General features: G+C 28.6%; 1 protein-coding gene and 1 long non-coding RNA gene across 2 annotated transcripts in view; one reads left to right on the forward strand and one right to left on the reverse strand.

Moving 5' to 3' along the window:
- LOC136979195 (semaphorin-1A-like) overlaps nucleotides 1-19,754 on the forward strand; it is a 264,778-nt gene that overhangs the window by 131,335 nt on the left and 113,689 nt on the right. The window lies entirely within an intron of this gene.
- LOC136979167 (uncharacterized) lies at nucleotides 7,025-7,668 on the reverse strand. Its single transcript, XR_010881351.1, has 2 exons — nucleotides 7,568-7,668; nucleotides 7,025-7,255 (listed from the first exon to the last, which is right to left on the reverse strand). It is a non-coding gene; the product is annotated as an uncharacterized lncRNA (long non-coding RNA).

Below are 19,754 nucleotides of genomic sequence, written 5' to 3' on the forward strand. Positions count from 1 at the left end.
TTTTCTAAGTGTTTGGTAATTGTACATTAATGTAATATTTTTCGCGTCACGTAAATATTAGATTTTAAATTTTCTTATTCTTAAAAAGCATTTTTAATGGATATTATAAGCCAAAGAATAAATAAAATCTCACTTTATATTTTTTTTATAATTTATTTTTATGTAGTAAAGGTTGAAATTAATTATATATATTGAAATCTTTTTTTTTTTTAATTTAACAAGTTGTTAATGTATAATGTCCGAATTGCATATATATCTTCAAAGTATCCTGTAATAAGTTCATGCATATCCAAACAAAATCTCTAAAAACCTGATAATCAGCTTTCTAGAAAAGGCAAGAAACATATAAACATGTCAAGAAATTATCTTAACATAAATACATTTGAAAAACTTTTCAGCAAATGTTTATTTTGTAAATAATTAATTAATGTGCAGTTTAAAAAAATTTTTAAGGCACCGAAATGTAAATATTCATTTTTCTCAAAGTAATTTATTCAATATAAATAAATTTATTGGTCTACATAAAGCTTAAAGTATTTATGAGATTAATTTCAGATGCATTAGAAGTAGATGTCATTATCTCACATTTTATTAAATTGGATTTAACAAATATAAAGTTTTATTTTAGAATTTCACATTTATATTCATCTAGTTGCGCTAGCACTTCGATCTTTAACCACTTTACAAATTTTAATTGGGGAAAGAAAGGAAACAACCAAAATTACTTAACCAGTGTTTTTTTCTAATGATAGTATAAAGTTACATCTAAGAACTGTAATGTAAGAAGTACAGTAGTCGGCCACGTGACACTTTAGATTGTATCCTAAAGGGTTTCCTTTCATGTTCGAGGTTCATCCCTTAACTTTCTCCCAGGAACTGACGTGTTGGGGAGGGTGGTTTTGGGGGAAGAGTTGAGAAAAAGTCGCTAAGCCGATAACTCCGGTTGCTCGCCTAATTACGTCTGGTGACAGTTCATTTTGTCCTGTCCACACTAGTGGAAGCAAAGCACCACCTAATCAGTAGCTTCCTTCTTCCCCCCCTGTTTTCCTTTCGTTTTTCTATCTTTCTTGTACGACTCTTACACTACTCATCGAGAGTTTTAAAATTATAAATATTATGGAAAGTATGTTTTGTTAGAGTTATTGGCATTTTTACGATTATTCGTTAAGTGTTTTGATTCTATGATCTTTGTTACAAGAGTTATTGCAAAGTATCATCCTTAAAATTGTCTACTTATTAAGACTTTTATACAAATGGCGCCACATGAGACGTATCGATACATTATGAATGTAAAAATTCTACCGTTAGAAGAAAATAATGGGTTAAATAGCTCTTTTATGGAGCGAAAAGCTTAGAAAATTATTATAGAAAATCTGTTTCATGGATGACTCGACGTCACGTTGACTTCTATATTTTATCGAATTTTAGATACTTAGATTACTTTCGTACAACATGAAGTTTAAATTTGTTAGATTTCGCAATCATTGAACTGTTGTCAAAAATTTTCTCAGATCCTCAAAAGGATTACAAAAATCAATCATTCACTCCGTGAGTTCTTCACATTTTCAAGAACAAACCGTGAATCAAAGGGTAAATTTCATTTGCGAAGAAAGTCCAAAGTTAGTTTTTTCCCTCATGTCCGAAACAAATTTCAATTTTCTTTGTCTTTACGTTGGAAAAAACGTAAGAATCTAATGATATTCCTCATCTAGTGTTCCTGTCACGTAAAGCAGGTTTGTCCGATTCAATTTGTTTCTTCTTTGCCAAAAAATTATCCATCCTCCAGATACAAGCCCCCAATTTTCTTTATTTGAATTCTTGAAGGTAAGTCCGGAAGGCGAACCCATTGTCAATTCCATGGACACATTCTGCTTCTTTGGGAATTTGTTTGCTACATTTGTGTGCATGAACATGCTGATGTGGCAATTCTCTTATATCGAATGTTTCTTATAAATATAATGAGATTCTTCGGCTTTCTCTTTGCGGCCTCTTTGCAAACTTTCAAAAAGAGAACGGTTATCTTCTTTATATGAGAACCGAACGATGAAATCGGTATTTTTAGTTGAATAGTCAGGGCTTTTCCATTGTTTACTTTATGTAATGTTCAATATCCTAAATTTGGACATGCATCTTAATGCGTGTTATGTTCCTATAATAATTTTAAGTTGAGAATAAGAAATCGTGTTAAGAAATTTATGTTGATTTATCATTTCTATCAGTAATTTATGTTTAAAATATTACATTAAATTAATTTATCAAGAAATTTAAATATATTGAATAAAAATTTCCATATAAAACATTTTGAGCTGTCTTTTAGAATGTGCAATGAGTGTGGCAATGGTGATGTTTTTAGAGAGGGTTAAAAAATCTCTCACTCGAATGGTAATACAGAAAAATTTTTTAAGTGAAAGTAGACTTTAGAGTCGTGCGTTTTTTTATTAAATTGCTCTAGGTGCACATAATCTTAGGGAGAGAAGATAATTTATCACTTTGTATTCCTCTTAGGATTACTTCCGTTAAAGACCTTGTACATAAGTAAACCAGCACAAGTTCTCTTAAAAATTCCACTCAGGACCCTTCAAACCGGGATTTATCTAGGAATGATCAATGAGATCGATCCATCACATTGATCGATGCATTCATTTCATACTTTTCTCAATATAAAAAAAAACCCAAATACTCGTCTACAGTCTTACTACCGGCTCCTTTATTGGCAACATGTCGAACTCAGAATTTATATCATTCAAACATCAAGTATAACTGGAGAAATTTCGATATCCAGCCTTAACTTTTTACTATGAAATAGAATCAAAAATTCTAAAGCTGAAAACTTATCGTAGTTTAGAAAATCCGAGGTATTCCAGAAATCGATTCCAGATTTTCGCTTCTTAAAGATCTCTTTGGAAACACCGATAAGAACTTTCTAAACTTTCTACCGACTGCATAAGCTTTACGATCGAACGAACCGACTATTCGTGACGAATACGTGACACGAGTCACGAAAACTCTTAGCCGAATTAATGACAGAGGACGTAATTGACTTAACGGATTGGTTAGTGATCCTCGGAGGACAATTTCTACTTCATTTGTTTTGGTTTTAATCAAAGCAGATACATAACAGAGGAATTTCAGAATAATTCCGTTAGAAAACGAATCTAATATCTAATTTGTTATTTTTGTTTTTCTCGTATGTCACGTTAGTTTCAAAATGCATAGAATACACTAATACAATTTTAATTAATGTGTTTCTCTGATTTATATGGTAAGCTAGCATCGTATTAGCTGTATAACACGATATGCATTCGCCATTTTTAGCACCTTATGCACGACAACACGCTTTATCTTTACACCTTATGAATAACATATTCACCACTTCATCATATTCTTCACTAATATTCTAGTCGTACCTGGACATGTCCACATTGTTCCCATGTTAAAGCTGTGAGTTTTAAATCTGCATATTTTTCTCATTATGTACTTTTAGCAACACGAAAATGTAATTGAACTCTAACCGCAAACAGTTTTTGTTTGTTTATTGTATAAAAATAATAATTGTAAAATAGGAGACCACGTGAGCTGTCTTCTTTTCTATAATAAATTTTTACTTAAACCTGAACTTTACATCCGTGAAGCTGATTACAACATTCAACATACCTTCAGCAGTAAAGAAGGGGGGAAATCGTTTCACTTCATAAAGTGCTTAATGTCATATTTACTTTCGATAGAAGCGAATGTATTTCAATTGAATTACGTCAACAATTTGATTTATAGAAATTTCCCTCGCAAATGTTTAGTTTTCCAGTTCCCGTACGGAGTATTATGTCTGGATTTTGTGTCTTATTCTCATCTTTAAGGATTATTGGAAATTTATTGTCATGTATCGTCATGTTTCAAGATTGCCAATCATGTGGGGATTAATTTCTAGATATTCTATCTTACTGTCAGATGTTAACATATTTACATAATTTATTTCTTGTCGGCAATTATTTAAATTTTCACTATACATTCTCATTTTTCATCTTTATTCGTGTTTTTATCCGTCTTTTCTCCTCCAGGGATGCATCTATATATTTCTAATAAGGATGTCTTCGTGTCAACCAGAATGTTCTAAACGTGCAAGATAAAATTATAGTTTCCATGTTTTTTAATCTTTTTAATCCTCAATATATAAGTATAATTCTCCTTGATCATAAATAATGAGAGAATTATATATAAACTTAAAGTAGGTATTAAATTTTGGAGATGTAAGTCTAGCCAAATAAAAGGGACGGATGTTAAGATACTTATATAAAATTTAATGATTTTTAAACATTGTTTTTGCAGTAACATACCCTAAAAATCCGGTAGAAATGGTGACATTATTTATGATTTACATATTATTTTATGCTATTTATGTGCTTTTAACTGGAATTTTGACGATGTAATTTACTGCAGCACTCCGGCCAAACGAAAACCAGATTTATCTACAATATTAAAAAAAAAGTATAATAGATAGATATGCCGGCCCCTACACTCATTTAATTTCCATGCTAACCTCCTTCCGTAACAAATTCACAACTTAATGATCTCTCTATGTTCCTTAATAGACCAAATCCTTCTTTTTAGATTCCATTTATGGCAAATTTTAGACGGTTAGAACCTAGACCAAGATAACATTCGAGTGTACATGTTCGAAGTCAATCAATCTCTATTAAAAGCTTATTCGGAGTTAGAATGGCTCATTACTGTCACCTTAACATCGATCAGATTGCCTCCACCCCCTACACGAGTTCTTTCAGACTTGGGAGGGGTCTTTTAAAGATCTCACCCTGTCTGACGTCATTTTTTTGTGATATTGATTTCTTTCAGTATCTTACAAAAACTTTATGGTTGGAGCATAAATGTTAATGCCATAACATAGCATATTATATCTTATAAAAATATACGCTTGCATAGACCAAGCTATTTACATTCTGTAGTGATTCCAAGTAAAATTTTCTCTATAGCCAGAATAGCTTCATTTTTAATATTAATAGATATATTAATGTATAGATTGTACATAGTTCATACATCATGTGATTTATACATCTTTTAGAATACTTTTTAAAATTGTTTTCTTAGAAGCCAGGCAGATGGCAAACATTCAATGTATTTAACTTATTTTATAGAACTATAAAATGTATAATCGATAATGGTAAGTTTATACAGGGTTTATTTTTTAAAGAAATATTTTAGAAAAGAGAAACTAGATATGTTGAAAATGCGTTTTTAGTATTCTTTTTTATTTTCTTTATAAAATTTACTTAATCCTATGTAAACTTAGTTTTTGTGTGATGCATCCTATAGAGAACTATATGCAAAATCAACCCATTTAGAAAGCCCTACACAAAAGATTTTAGAATTTCTTTTACAACGAGATGTGTTCTTTTCCTGAGAGTTTCTTTTTTCTTCTTTCTATGAAACACTGGAACTTTATAGGAACGGTGTTTATCCCTAGTAAGACCTTCAAAACAACTTTTTCTTCTTTTTTCTTTTTCCTTCTGAAACAATATTGTTATTGAATACACTTCAAGAGTTCTTTTTTTCGAAATTTCTTTCTTATACAACATAAATATATTTATGTTAACTATTATAAATTTTCCAAAGTTAACTTTGAGTTTAAAACTTAAAATACAGTCAAACTTCAATAATGTCCATCTTCCAACAAGGACCTCAAACATTGTCTAGTTTTTATGCTCTCTTCAGTATATATATATATAGGCTATATATAATATGATTAACGAACAGTATACACATAATTATAAAATTTCTTTACTTGGTGGTATGTATATATATATATATATATAATTTACCAATATTTTGAATTGATATAATTCATGATAACAGTATTAAATTTAAATTCCAGCTCTAAGTGTATCTCCATGAAAAGTTTATAAAAGACAATTTACACTTTTTACCACTTAAATATTCACGACCAATCTAAAAATACACCGAGAAGCAGATATTGCAGAGTATTCTTCCTTAAAACTAAGATGGTTGAGTTTTACAACTGAACCAATGTTGTAACATGAGTTTGTTACGCTTTATAACATCCACAACAACTTCCAAGCTGAGCTAACAATCTTTGATAGCATCTTGGACATTTCCTATTGGAGAACTGTCTATTTTAGGAAAGGGTATTTGCTACTTCAGATTGAACAGTTTTTGAAAAAGAAAGATGATAAAAAAAAAGAAAAAGAAAAAAGAAAAAAAAAAAACACGACAAGAAACTTTCTCTAAGTCCAAAAATATCACGTGATTATCTGCAATGAATTATGGGGTAATCCATTTTGTGTCGTTTTATCGACGTATGCAAATATATTTAAATTATTAAGTATTTTTATTTGCAAGTTTAGAGTGAACTTCACCTTCGAAACCAGACTAAATCGATTTTATGTAGGGCCTGGATATGCACTAACACGACATTGAAGCTCTCCTTAGTGAGCTTTTGCCATTGAATATTCAGTTAACAATGATAACAATATATAAATTCTTAGATTTTAGAATATACGAGTCACATTCTTTATATTTGAAGCAGAACTATTGATTAATAGTTGCCCAGTATTTTTTAAAATTCAAGTTAAGTGAATCCATTTATTAGATTTTCTATGAATTTTATTTAATTAAGAAGCTATTCTAACTCTTTATATTAATCAAAACAAATATGTTTTCCTCTCACAAAGAATCGTTTTATTGCTTATAATATAATATATAATTGCTTTACTAGTCATAAAGAGTAATTTATTTCGAACAATACGGTTTATTATGATGGTTTTTTTTTTCATTTTAAAAAAGCGTATTATTGTGAGATTTCATACTTAATTCTTATTATTTTTAAATCACGTTAAGAAAAAATATTATAAATTCGAAAAATTAGCAATAAAAACATTTTATTTTATGCTAAAATTATTATATGAATTAAGAATATTGTTTTGTAAATAATTCCTAATTTTAACTTTGAATAATTACATGATTTAAAATACATTTATATTGTTAAAAAATAACATTACTTTTTTTTTATATAAGTTGTCGGTGTTTAATAGGATTTCTGTAGGATTTTATATAGGAAATTTATTCTCAAGATGACCTACTGAAGGTTGTATATAAACCTTTCTAACATATTCCAGCATAAAAGATAGCCATGTTAGATAGCAATGAGATCTATACATAAGTAAATAGATATCCGCATCTTTCACGAATTCCTCTTGAAAATCTTGCTGATTGAATCCGTATAAATCTTGAATAACATAAATAATTTTTTAAAGTTAAAATTTTAATTATTAAAATATATCGTTCAGTACTATAGGCGATTAGGGCATTGCATAATCTTATACTAAGCATAACTATGTAAACTACTTGCTCATTGAATGTTAACATGAGTAGAAATTTCCATAAACGAATGACAAGTATCAATACTGAAAGTATATTTTCGTTTTTCATAATTAGAGAATATTAAGAAAAAACTTAAATAAAAATATTTTAAAAATTTATTTTTTTAATTAAAAAAGACTTATTAGATCTAAAATTAATAAACATAAAATTTATTTACTTTTTTTCCCTCGAGGAATTTCTTGATTAAAACTTGATAGATGATCATTTTTATATTAAAAAAAATTCTTTTTATCTATTAATAAATTATCAGCTGTCAAACTAAAATTAATAACCAAAATAAAAATTAATTATTAAAAATATTTTTATCTCTTAATATATAAAATCTAACGAATTAAACTATATTACAGTAAAATAAAATTTTTAAAATTTTGAATTTACTTGTCATAAAATATAACCAATGAAATAATTGTCTACGTAATTAACGGAAGAAAATATTTATGACGTATTTCAAACAAACCAATCGATTTAAATTTCACGATTTCCCAGTATTCATCTGAAATAGAACGGTTTTCTGGAATACAGTTTCAAATATTTCATCGACTGGAAGAAGAAGTGACTGCATTCACAGGAAATAATTATTAAGTTATAAGAATAATAAGAAATATTTCCAGTGAGTTTCTATATCGAGTTTTTCTAGTATTTTTTAAAAATAATGTTTTTTTTAATATTAATATTCCATATTATATATATTATATATATATATATATATAATATAATATATATTTATATTTATATTACTTTCAATGTGTAACTCGGAAGATTTAAATATATAAAAAAAAAAAGAAAAAATACGTATAGAATTTATTAAATATTTGAATTAGGCCAGTAAAAACAACAGATGTTAAATTTTTCAATTTCTTTTCTATCTCATCCTATCACGTGTATATAGAAGATATATGAGAAAAGTATTGTGTGTGTATGTGTGTGTGTGTGTGTGTGTGTGTGTGTGTGTGTTTTTTTACCCCCTTTTTTTATGAATAAAACCTTATAATTTCGAATTCTATGCAGAAAAGAAGTTGAATAGAATAAAATATTGTAATAAGGAAAAAAAAAGATTCTCTTTCATTAAATTTATAGTGAAATTGGAAAGTTTCGAAATCACTAATTTCATTCTTATTCTTTAAAATTGTTCGGAAAAAAATAAAATTAAAAAGAAAAGAAAGAAAAAAAAAAACTAATTTCTTTCATTCGATAAATTGGCTTCGTTATGACGTCATGACCTTCGAAATGACCTCGTGCGACGCACGCGTGATACTTTCGATTTTTAATGGAATTTCGTTGGCGCTTTTCGTCTCGAGACGCACAATACGGGCACTTTCGATTTTTCACCAGACGTAGCACGCGCTTCGACCATATTGGATAATCGCCAATCACGTGATGACGATTGGTGGGGTTAAAATACGTTTTAGGCGATTCGCAATCACGCTTATTTCTTTGCGTGATAATTTACATGAGTCACGAAGTAGCGGAAGCCGGTTTGAACGATTGATAACAGAGAATTAATCGTATTTTCTCCGGATAGGTGTTGTCCATATTTCGAAGAATGTTATGTTAATGCATTTTTGATAATCCCTTATATAAACGACATTTTACGTGGCATAATTTTTTTGTAGTACAATTAACTATCGAGAACAAGTGGAGAGAGTAAAGGGCAGGCTCCGTAGTTTTGCAGCAACAGGAAAAAAAAAAAACAAAAAGATATATAAATTGATAAAGTTAGCCTATAAGTGAGGATTAGATTTTTGTATTTTTCTTCACATTTAGTAAGTAATACTATTATTTTCTTGTGTGAAAGACTGTACTACGCCTTTGTTTTTCTTGTGTGTTTTTGTATTTTTGTTTTGTTCTTTCTCGTTTTCTTTTGTGGTGTGATATAGAAATTGTATTTCTTTTATTGGATAAGTTTATTGTTTTCTTAATTGCTAACATTGTTAATTTCATTGTAATTAAAATTGCTTACTTAAATTAGTGATTAGCTTTCGATGGATGAGTTTAATCTTCTTTATAATCTTTTATACGTGGTTTAAATTTTGCGTGGTTACTACTAGTCATTAATTTATACAAATCCAATCCGGCATGCGACTAGATGCACTTTCGATTATTATCTCATTAGATACATCTTTGTAAGTCTGTCAGTTAGAACAGTCATTAAAGTTATTCTACTAGAATTAAAGGAAAAGTTATTTTCATATATACATATATATATGTGTGTATTTTTAATAATGAATTTATACAGATGTGAAAGACTGAATATCTACTTTAGGAAAAGAAAAATTATATAAATTGGATTTATTAACAGTCAATGATTAATGTAGCATTTTATACTTGAATAAATTTTAATTTCGTGATTTAAAAAAAAGAATTACGGAAATGATCCGTAGCTGCATTGACCATGTGAAATACAAATGAATAAGAAATCGTTTTAGTTGCTGCTCATTAATCAGCAATAAAGTGATTTTTCTTTGAGATAGATATACTTTTAATTTATGATTATCGTACGGTCCCGTACACATGCAATAATGTTTTTCTAATTATATTCAAATTTAATATGCTTAATTTTATGTGGGGTAACTGTTTTTACCACGGAAAGAACTTATTATGTATGCTTTTACTCTTACTAGAATTGAGGAAAGAATGGTAAGTTGTTGAATAGCTAAGATAATACTTTTTTTGTGTGTGTATGTGTGTTAGAAAGGAATTCATTTTAATCTCATTTAAAAGTTTAAAATAGTAACGTCTCCAACCAAAACTTTATGTTATTTTTTAAAGAAAAATATTCGAAATTTAAAATTTTTCTTACTTGAAACATATTCTTGTACAGAAAAATATATATGTTTGTGTCTCGTAGATATGCAATCATTTAAAATTTATATGTTATAATAGGCACATTCCCGTCGAGACACTACCGTTCACTATACGCACCGAATTGTTTAAGAGTAGAGAAAACTAAAAGTAGTGTTGTTTATATTGTTACTTCGGTGCGTCCTAGTGTCGCCTCAGAGAGCACCAAGTGGAGAGCCAGTACGGGCGAGTCAGTGTGATATTAGTTTAAAAAATGGCGTCAACCAGGAATGAAACTTACACAGTGGAAATTGTGTTTTCAAATGATATAATACTTGAACTTCAAATATATCCCGAGGTACATTTACCGCTAACAACAGATAGGTTTTTTTATGATTCAACACTGCGTTATAAAACTAAAATTAAAATATGCATGAGTATAGAATATCAATTTGGTTATTTAAAAATCTTTATTTTAAGTATATCTTTCTTACCTTTGTTAGATATACAATAAATATCTTCATTTTGTTTTTGTTTTTTTTACATTTTTTTCATTCTCGAATAGTTTCTCCTGTATAACCAATAGTTCCTGGATGAGAACATCCTTTCTGTGCTTGTTTTTAGAAAACTGTCGTGTTCTCCTGGTCTTCCTCTTCTACGAGATAGTTAACAGAGTAGCTAAAGACATTGAAACTGCCGTAACATAACGGGTCTAACAAACAACTGGTTTTCCGCCATGTTCAGCCTGTACGAAAACTAAGGGATGCACTGGAATGCACTTCTAGCACTGAACACTCAAAATAGTCACCATGAACTTGCCAAATATTAAAGTAATAATACCTTAATAATGTAATTATAGTGTTTCGTTAGTAAACTTGTAAAATTTTAAGATGTTAACGCTTGCTTACTTGCTAGAATAATAGTCTTTGTGTTGATCGGAGAGATATGATAAAATTTCACAATCTTGCCCCGATACGGCGAAAGTTAATTAAGTTCAGACAAATTCAAATCTGAGAATGTAATCGAATTTCTGAAAATCAATAGATATTATGTGATCATTGCAACACAAAGAATTAATAAAATTTGATTTATGTAGCAATGTTCCATAATTATTTTTAACAATAATGCAATACAAACCAATTCAATTATATTCTCATGTACTGTACGCTTTGTTTTCAAAAAGTTTTCGCTTTTTCTTTAAAGTCAGACATTCGAAAAAAATTAATAGAATTTCGAAATAAAAATATAAATTATTCCAATTAAGCAGTTATTCCAGAAAATGAATATCCGAAATGAATGTTGCTGCATTGTATCATTAAAAAATAATAGTGAAAAGCAGATCAGATCAGTGATTTCTAAATAAGAACTTTTATTTAAAGAATTGTAAATTCCGAAAGGACTTCCTGATTCTACATACTATAAATCTGAAGGAATTACTTTTTACTTTCCTAGTTCTTTTATATAACAGAGGGGAAGTATGGCGATCGGTCAAAAATGATCCCCCAAGATTTTGAAACGTCGAGAGATGTAAGAAAATTCATCCACTTGGAAGCTGCAAGACAAAAAGGCGCAGGAGCTGAAGCTCCTGCGCCTTTTTATCTTTGCAAGAAGGTTTGTGTTAAGGGAATTGTTGCTATTAAATTTTCGTGATTAAAAGTCGAGGGTGGGAGATATAGAGGTGTCTTGTATGATATCTCGAATTGGGTCGGACTTAATGAAGAGTTTACTCGTTATTAGCATATACAATTAAAAAAAAATAAAAAGACTCATCCGTACCTTCAAAATTAAGCTTTTTACCATTTTATAATAGTAATAAATAATAATAAAGTTTTTAAAATAAAAATCGCATAAAAGATGGCGCCACACACAATTTTAAAGTTTGGCCGGGAAAATTACGCAAGTTGTTGTTTGTTTTTTTGTAATTGTTATAATTTATAGAGTCTAGTAAATGGTGACAGATTGAAATCTGTATTTATTAAGAATTTAAGGAAATAATTATATTTATGGCTTAAATCAGTGATGCCAAAACTTTTCGTTTGGCGGGTCAAATTTCGCGTAAGTCGTAGATAGGCGTGTCACAATAGTTCGTATATTCCATACATATTAAAGTAGTTCTATTTCTATAATTTATAAGGGATGTTTGCGGGCCAGATTAACGAGTGATGCGGGTCGGATTTTTGGTCGACGACCGTAGTTCGAGCATTATAATTACTTTCGAATAACAATAAAACACTTGAATGAATTTAAGTATAATTTCTTTTAAATGAATAACATAAAAAAAATTCTTCTACTAATCTAATCACTGAATTTTCTGCTTTTCAAAAGAAATTCAAACTCAAAACACTTGCTAGTTGCCTCCCTTTCAGGTATAGATAATTATGAAATGAATTATGGTTTTAGCAAACCACATAGCGTATAATAGTGATTTTATGCTATTTGGAAAAATTTCAAAACATGTAAATTTATCTCAGAAAGAATATTCAACTGCAATGAAAGGCGTAAGGCCACGATCTCAAAATATATTGGATTATTTTTTGTACATCGAATTATCCAAAATTTAAAGAATTGATGACTTAATCATATTGGCAAGATGGTTACTATATTAATATATACGACTAGTCAAATACTATTTTACAAGTAAAATAATATCGAGTGTCAAAAATTTACAGTATTAGTATGACCATTTATAGCCTATATATGTATTTTTATGTACGATCATACACGTATTAAGATATTCATGGAAATATCTTCTGTAATTTGTATGAAATGTTAAAGCAAAAGAGCAGGTTCTTCTATTATATACGCATTTTCAGTGTCGTAAAATCAAATTTGATGATTAATTTAAACGTCATTCTAGTTCGAAGGAAAGACAAAGACAATTTAAACTGTAAGATTTTCATAAAGTCTTTCCCTGCAATAATTTTATGTATAGTTATGATTAACAAAAAATTTCATTATTAGGCCTATAATAATCTAGCTAAGTCCACACAAATATTTATATAGATTGTTGTTTCTAGACGATAAAATATAAACACTTAATGACCAGTTCTGGAGTGATATTATTGGATATGAAGATTACACAAATCTACTACTGATAATCATGGCAAATTTTGTATGCTTTTTGCCCATAACTAATCACAGAATGGATGTAGTTTCTTTATAATGAGCCTTTTTTTAACATCACAAAATATTCACCAGGAAAAATTTTAACTTTATCCGAAATTTAAAGTCTATCTGATCAATTCTCTACATTACGACATTGGATACCGTTACATTCTATAACCATTTATGTAGAACGAAATATAACTTAAAATCATAGATAACAAATATAATTTATTTAAACTAAGGTATTCGAGGGAAAAAACGGGCAAAAAGTAAAATGATAAGACTACTCGTGCGAGTAACATAATATATTGGAACAAATTTGTAACGCTAAATGGTACTGGGTTCTTGTTTACCAGCGCGAAAGACTAGAATGAACTCGCGAATGAAACTGACCAATAGCTGGAACTTCAGCAATGTTTTCCTCATATTGTTAATCAATCCCCGACTTCATTTTGCATGCACTAGCATAGACCAATCCTTTATGATAAACCCAAAATTATTCAATTGGTAAAAATTGTGATGGGCGTGGAGACTTGTTTTCATTGAACACAAGATCGATGCCCAACTCGATCTTCAGTCTGACGTTCGTAATGACCAAGATCGAGCCAAAAAAATGTATTTTTAGTTGTTTGAGTAATGCTTTTGGATATAAGAGACCAATTTCTTCTCAATGCACTCCGTTATACGGTAAAAGTATCCTGGTTTATGGCTCATTTGATACCTTGACAAATGGCTCTGATGATCCTTTTGGTCCGTTTGTAAACCAGGCCAGCAACTTTTCTCCAAATTTTGTTTTTTACAGTGCAATATTTTCTTGTCGAGTTTTCTCTGTTTTTTCGAAAGTAAGTTGTAGGATGGTGGGAAAAGATAGTAGCTCTCGTCGTTCATGATTACATCAAGTGTGAAAAGAATATCTTTGCTACCTTTGAAAAGAGTAGATAATCGTTGTTGTTACCTCCATTCTTGACTCGGATTCTTGACTAGTATTTTTTTCATACTTTTGTGTGTGCTCCATATCTTTTGGACAAAGAGTTGAAACTGAGACCAACGTTGGTATTGAGGGCATACTTCAGGCTGCACTCATCTCTGATGTTCAACTGCATCATTGATCGACCCGAACTTAGTTTTCTACTGCTGTCAAAATTCTTTTTAGTCTACTCGGGATCTTTAAACTTATCTCTCCTTGAAACCAGCAGTCACAAAATGCTCAACGATGCTTCATTTTTTCATGTCTGGATGAAGCTTTCTACTTTTTGTTGACTGTCTTTCTGTTTTTCCCCCCATCCATTATAATAATTCTTAAGAAAATAATTATGTATTTAACACCAGTGAAAGCAGAACAGCTTCCAGGTTCTAATTAACAAATTCACACTATTCAGAGACTCAATCACATGATTCTCATCTTTGGCAATTAGTTTCATTGATGGGACCGTTTCATTGATCGAAATTTTGAAATTTTAAATCTATATTCAAAAGGGACAATTTTAATTGGAGAACTTTGAACTTTCTTAGCTATATTTAGCTTGTAGAGTTGATATTAAATTGTTCAATCTCACACGCATTAAACTATTACTCACTGTAATACACGAAACCTATAAGTTTAAAATAATTTATCTTCATTTAGCCATTTACTAGAGTCTTTAATCTTCATTCTCATCTGTCGGTTTCAACAATTCTTTACGAAAAGTCCAAATTGCTTGACGCAAAGTTGATAGTCAATTCAATTGATTTCATTTAGTATTAATTATATTTGTCAAGGGATCAGAATTAGGAAGATCTATGAATGAGACCTTTATTGAAATACAACTTACATGCTTTCATCTATTTATGTTTACAGCATTTTCAAATATCTCCGTTTCTCTCCAAATGTTTCTGTTTCTGAAAAGCAAATGAATCCTTCACACACTAAATATAGCATTTAACGTTAATTACAAATATATTTTGTATAATAATTTATTCAGATCTCTATTTAAATTCAGTTTTAAAGTCTGCAATTGAAATATTTTCAAAATTAATTGTCGTTATTGTATTATCTTTTAAACAAGTCATCATAAATTCTAATAAAGTAATTATTAACTATTTTTACTTAACGTACAAAGAATATAAACTTTAAAAACAATAAATTACTATTATTACATACATCTTAAAATAATTAATATGCAAATTTTATTCTCTACACATTCCTATTAATAAAATTTATATTTTAATTTGAATTTTTTACATCCCTACTATTCAGATTTCAGTACTTTTTACGAAATGTTTTACCAAGAAAACTTTTATGTAAATTTAACTTAAGAAATTTCGAAAATTAAGCAATTATACACTGAAAATTTGGCTATTATAAATCTATGTATTAATATAGGCCTATATATAGGATCGGTAGTCTCTACCTAAACGATAATATAAATTTGAATATCTTATAAAGTTTCGTGAATCGAAGACACCAATATTTTAGATTCAGAGTATTGAACCGCATCTCTTCTATTTACAATTTACTCTACCTTCAGTAAATAAGTTAAGTGAAATCACTTAATGTTCTTTAATTCCTTATTTAATTGTTCTATTATAATTAAGTTTCCTTGATCAAATTTTTCACCGAAAGTATTGATCGATCGATTAACGCCATCAGCACATTGTAGGCAACATAATGGCCACAATTACACCCATTAAAGGCGGGCCTGATCCTTAATAGGATTGACTAACTCGGGTGAGGAATGAAGACTATCTCCACACTACCGAACGGAATTCGAACCCGGATCCCTCATCATCGAAAGTAATTAAATATATTAATTACTTATTAAACAAAATATATTTTAAAATTATTTTACATGTTAAATTTACAAAAAAAAACAGTGGATATAAATCGATTTCCGAGTAATTCAATAGAAGATCAACACTCAGACGTTCTGTTCTTGAGATGTTGTTTATGTCACTCCCTATCAAAAAACAACATAATCCATTATAGAACTTTCTGTATAGCAAATATAACAAACTGCAAAATGTGACTTAAAAAAAAAAAAGAATTTAATCAGAGTCCATTTAGAATTTGTGTTTACAAAGACTTCAAAAAGAATAAAACTTTTTGTAAAAAAATAAACTTTATAGAGGAAAAAAAAAAAAAGAAGAAGAAGAGGGAGAAAGAGAGTGAGTGAGTGAGAGAATGTAGTTGAACAGGCTATCAAGTTGCTATTATTTAAATTTTTAATGATGCAAGGCTTTAACTTCTGTCTTGATTATCTAGAGTTAAAGTGAAAAGTTTAATAACAAAATAAATTTGAAAAACTAGACAAATAGTTATAAATAGATAATGTATACTTACATCTTGTAAATTTTAATCAATATTTATGATTATCTTCTTTAAAGATTATATTTAAGACTCGTTATATATTTTTATTTAATTTATATAAGTTTTAAAATTTTAATTAGAGATTTGATAATGTGACAGACAAATTTCGGTACATAAAATCTACTTTAAAAAATAAATAATGAAGAAATGTTTTATTTATTTAATCACATTTCGTTTTCTTTTTTCCCCCTCTTCAAAAAAAAAAAGTTAAGATTTTACTAAAGAAATTAAACTTTATTTATTTATTTAACAGAATTTATATAAATTTAAAAAATATTTTATTATTAATTTTAATAAAATTTCCCTTAAAAATAAGTTAAGTTCGTTAAGAATTCGTTATATTTTTTATATTAAAATGTTTTTTTAATATTGTCTTAAATAATACAGTTTTATAAAAAGAATATTTAAAAATTTATAAATTATTTACTTATATTAAAATAGTTATTTTTATATTTAATTTCTGTTTTTATGAACAAAAATATATATATAGAACATTTTAATACAAATTTTTAAAATAATTATTTTAAAATTATTTGAATTAAATTAAACATTAAGAATTAAAAGTATTTATTTAAGTTTTAAACAAATTTTAAATGCAAATATATAGTTTTTTTTATGATTCAAAATCGAAGCTCAGGAATTATATACTACGATAAACAAAATTAAAAATTAAAAATAATTATAAAATAAATAAATTACAATTTTAACAATTTAATTATTAAACAAATTTATTATTTAACAATCAAAATTTTGAATTATATTTTACATGTAAGACTATAATGACTACTCCTAGAAATCTCTTAATATTGATAGAGAACATTTAATGTTCGAATTAATATTTATAATGCCAATTCTGCCATAAGCACCTATAATAAATCCCTTTAAATTAAACAATTCCTATTATTATATTTGAAGACTTGGGTAAAATGATTGTTGCTCTATTAATCTAGATAACTTCATAGACGTTTCTCATCAGTTATTCATAATTCTCAGAAATGCCTCTTCTCAAATGAAATTAAAGAAGATTCTTGAATTAATAGCCTTTCAAGGAAAATTGGAGATGGGTTGTACGAAGCTGATAGGAGCGCGACATTTATTAATTTATTTACGCTATTCTGAAGGATGGTGAATGCACTCTGACTTTACCAATCAAATCTCAGCGCTTTTATTAATATGTATACAAAATTCATTATGCTTTGGCTCGATATATTTTTAAGAAATTGATCTGACATACAGACGAACTAGGAAATATATATATATATATATATATATTAAAGTTGATTCGTTTAAAAATATTCTCTTAGTAAATTTTTATAGTTTATTTTCGTTATATAATACATTTCTTTGTTCTTGTTTCACTAAAATTTTAAGAGAGAAACAAGCTAAACTAACAAGCGTTAAGGGCGAAGAGGTAACTTTAGCTCCTATCTGTCTAGTGATAATAAAGCCTATGTATAGTGTTAAAGAGTGGGCTAAATTTAGTGCAGCTTCTTCTGAAATATGATTTGTTAAATGGATCTTCCATATGGATCTGCAGCAAATAAATAAATTAGAATCTGTTCGTTATCGTCTCTTGCTTTATAAAAACCATATAATAATTAATACATAAATTTCGAGTTGTGAAATGTTCTCAGATGACGTATGAAAGGAGAAAGGATTAAAAAAAAATTATGTATGAAAGTTTAAGTACTCATCGTACATCAAAAACGTGTGTAATATTTTATTAATTTTTGTTTGAGTAAATTATTAAGTAATAAATTATACAAAAATAAAGATTTTTTTCGGGTAGAAATGTGAACAAAACTGTACGCTAATAAATAAATTTCTTATTAAAAAAAAAGGTGAAATATATAAAACCATTTTAAAAAATTACTAGATATATTTATTCGTTTAAGTTAGAGTAAGGATCGAAATATCTAAAGAAAAGGGGGGGGAAGAGAACAGTAACAAGACAGGCGAAAAGATAAATTGTCTCGTTTGCCAGATAAATAATAATCAACAGAAAGTCTTTGGTGAAAGATTACACAGTTCGTCGTCCGAAATAGAAGGGAAGATCTTTTCCTTCTGAAAAACGATCCCTCCTGATTGCTTCTCCTGTCAGACACTTCTTGGATTCATTAAATCCTAGACATCTCCTTCCATGCAGGACATGTGATTTGGTTGCCCTTAGCAACCGGTTATATCTATTAAGGATGTGCAATAAAATGTGCAGCACTTGATGAGGATCCGGATCTTAAGACATTCAAAATCGTTATCTCGAAATACTTTTTAAATTCACTCCACAAATCACGAAAATAAATATTAGATATCTTAATTAGATTTTTATCCTTTATTTTTCAAAAAATTATGTCATATTTTAATGGGTGAATCAATACAAAATTATTATTGATTAAGTTCATCTCAGAAATTGGTTTTACTGGCATTTACTAATCAAACCAAACAGCATATGTATTTATTGAATTATTCTTTATGATGGAATCTATGTTATACGATACTTTAAAGCTATTTAAAATAATGTTAGCCATAATTTGTTAGGGAAACTTATTGTTTAATTAACTCTACGATTTAACAAAGCATAGATAGAATTAGTTACTGTTTGATAGGTAAATTTCATTTAGCGCTTATTGATGATCCTCCTTTAACGACACTCAAATCCTATATTGGACATGGCTTCAATTTATTCAGTAGAATAGGCGTTAACCGGTTACATCATCCTAATCAACTCCTGGAAACCTTAGTCACCTTAATCACTTTTTTAAAGCGTTATTACGTTGACTATAAATAAAATTATGAATGCAAAATATACCAAGATTGTGAAACTTAACAATGGAAAAAGTTAGGGTGTGATATAACCACACAAAAATTGTGATTTTTAAAAGCAAACCCCCGCAATATCGCAGCGTTATGTGTGGGAGTATTAACAGAAGGCTACTTGCGTTCATATAGTCGATTAAAACGTCAAATAAAAGGAAATCAACAGGTGGTCCTATAAGAAAAAAAATATAAAGGAAGAAGTATCTATCTCATCCGCTGATTGACGACTTATTTTTACCCCATCGACCAATCCTCTAGCTTCGAGAGCCATTTCTGTTTTACTTTACGACCTCGTTAT

This window comes from Centruroides vittatus, unplaced genomic scaffold, assembly GCF_030686945.1.
Source record: "Centruroides vittatus isolate TY-2023 unplaced genomic scaffold, ASM3068694v2 contig_595, whole genome shotgun sequence".
Lineage (NCBI taxonomy): Eukaryota > Metazoa > Arthropoda > Arachnida > Scorpiones > Buthidae > Centruroides > Centruroides vittatus.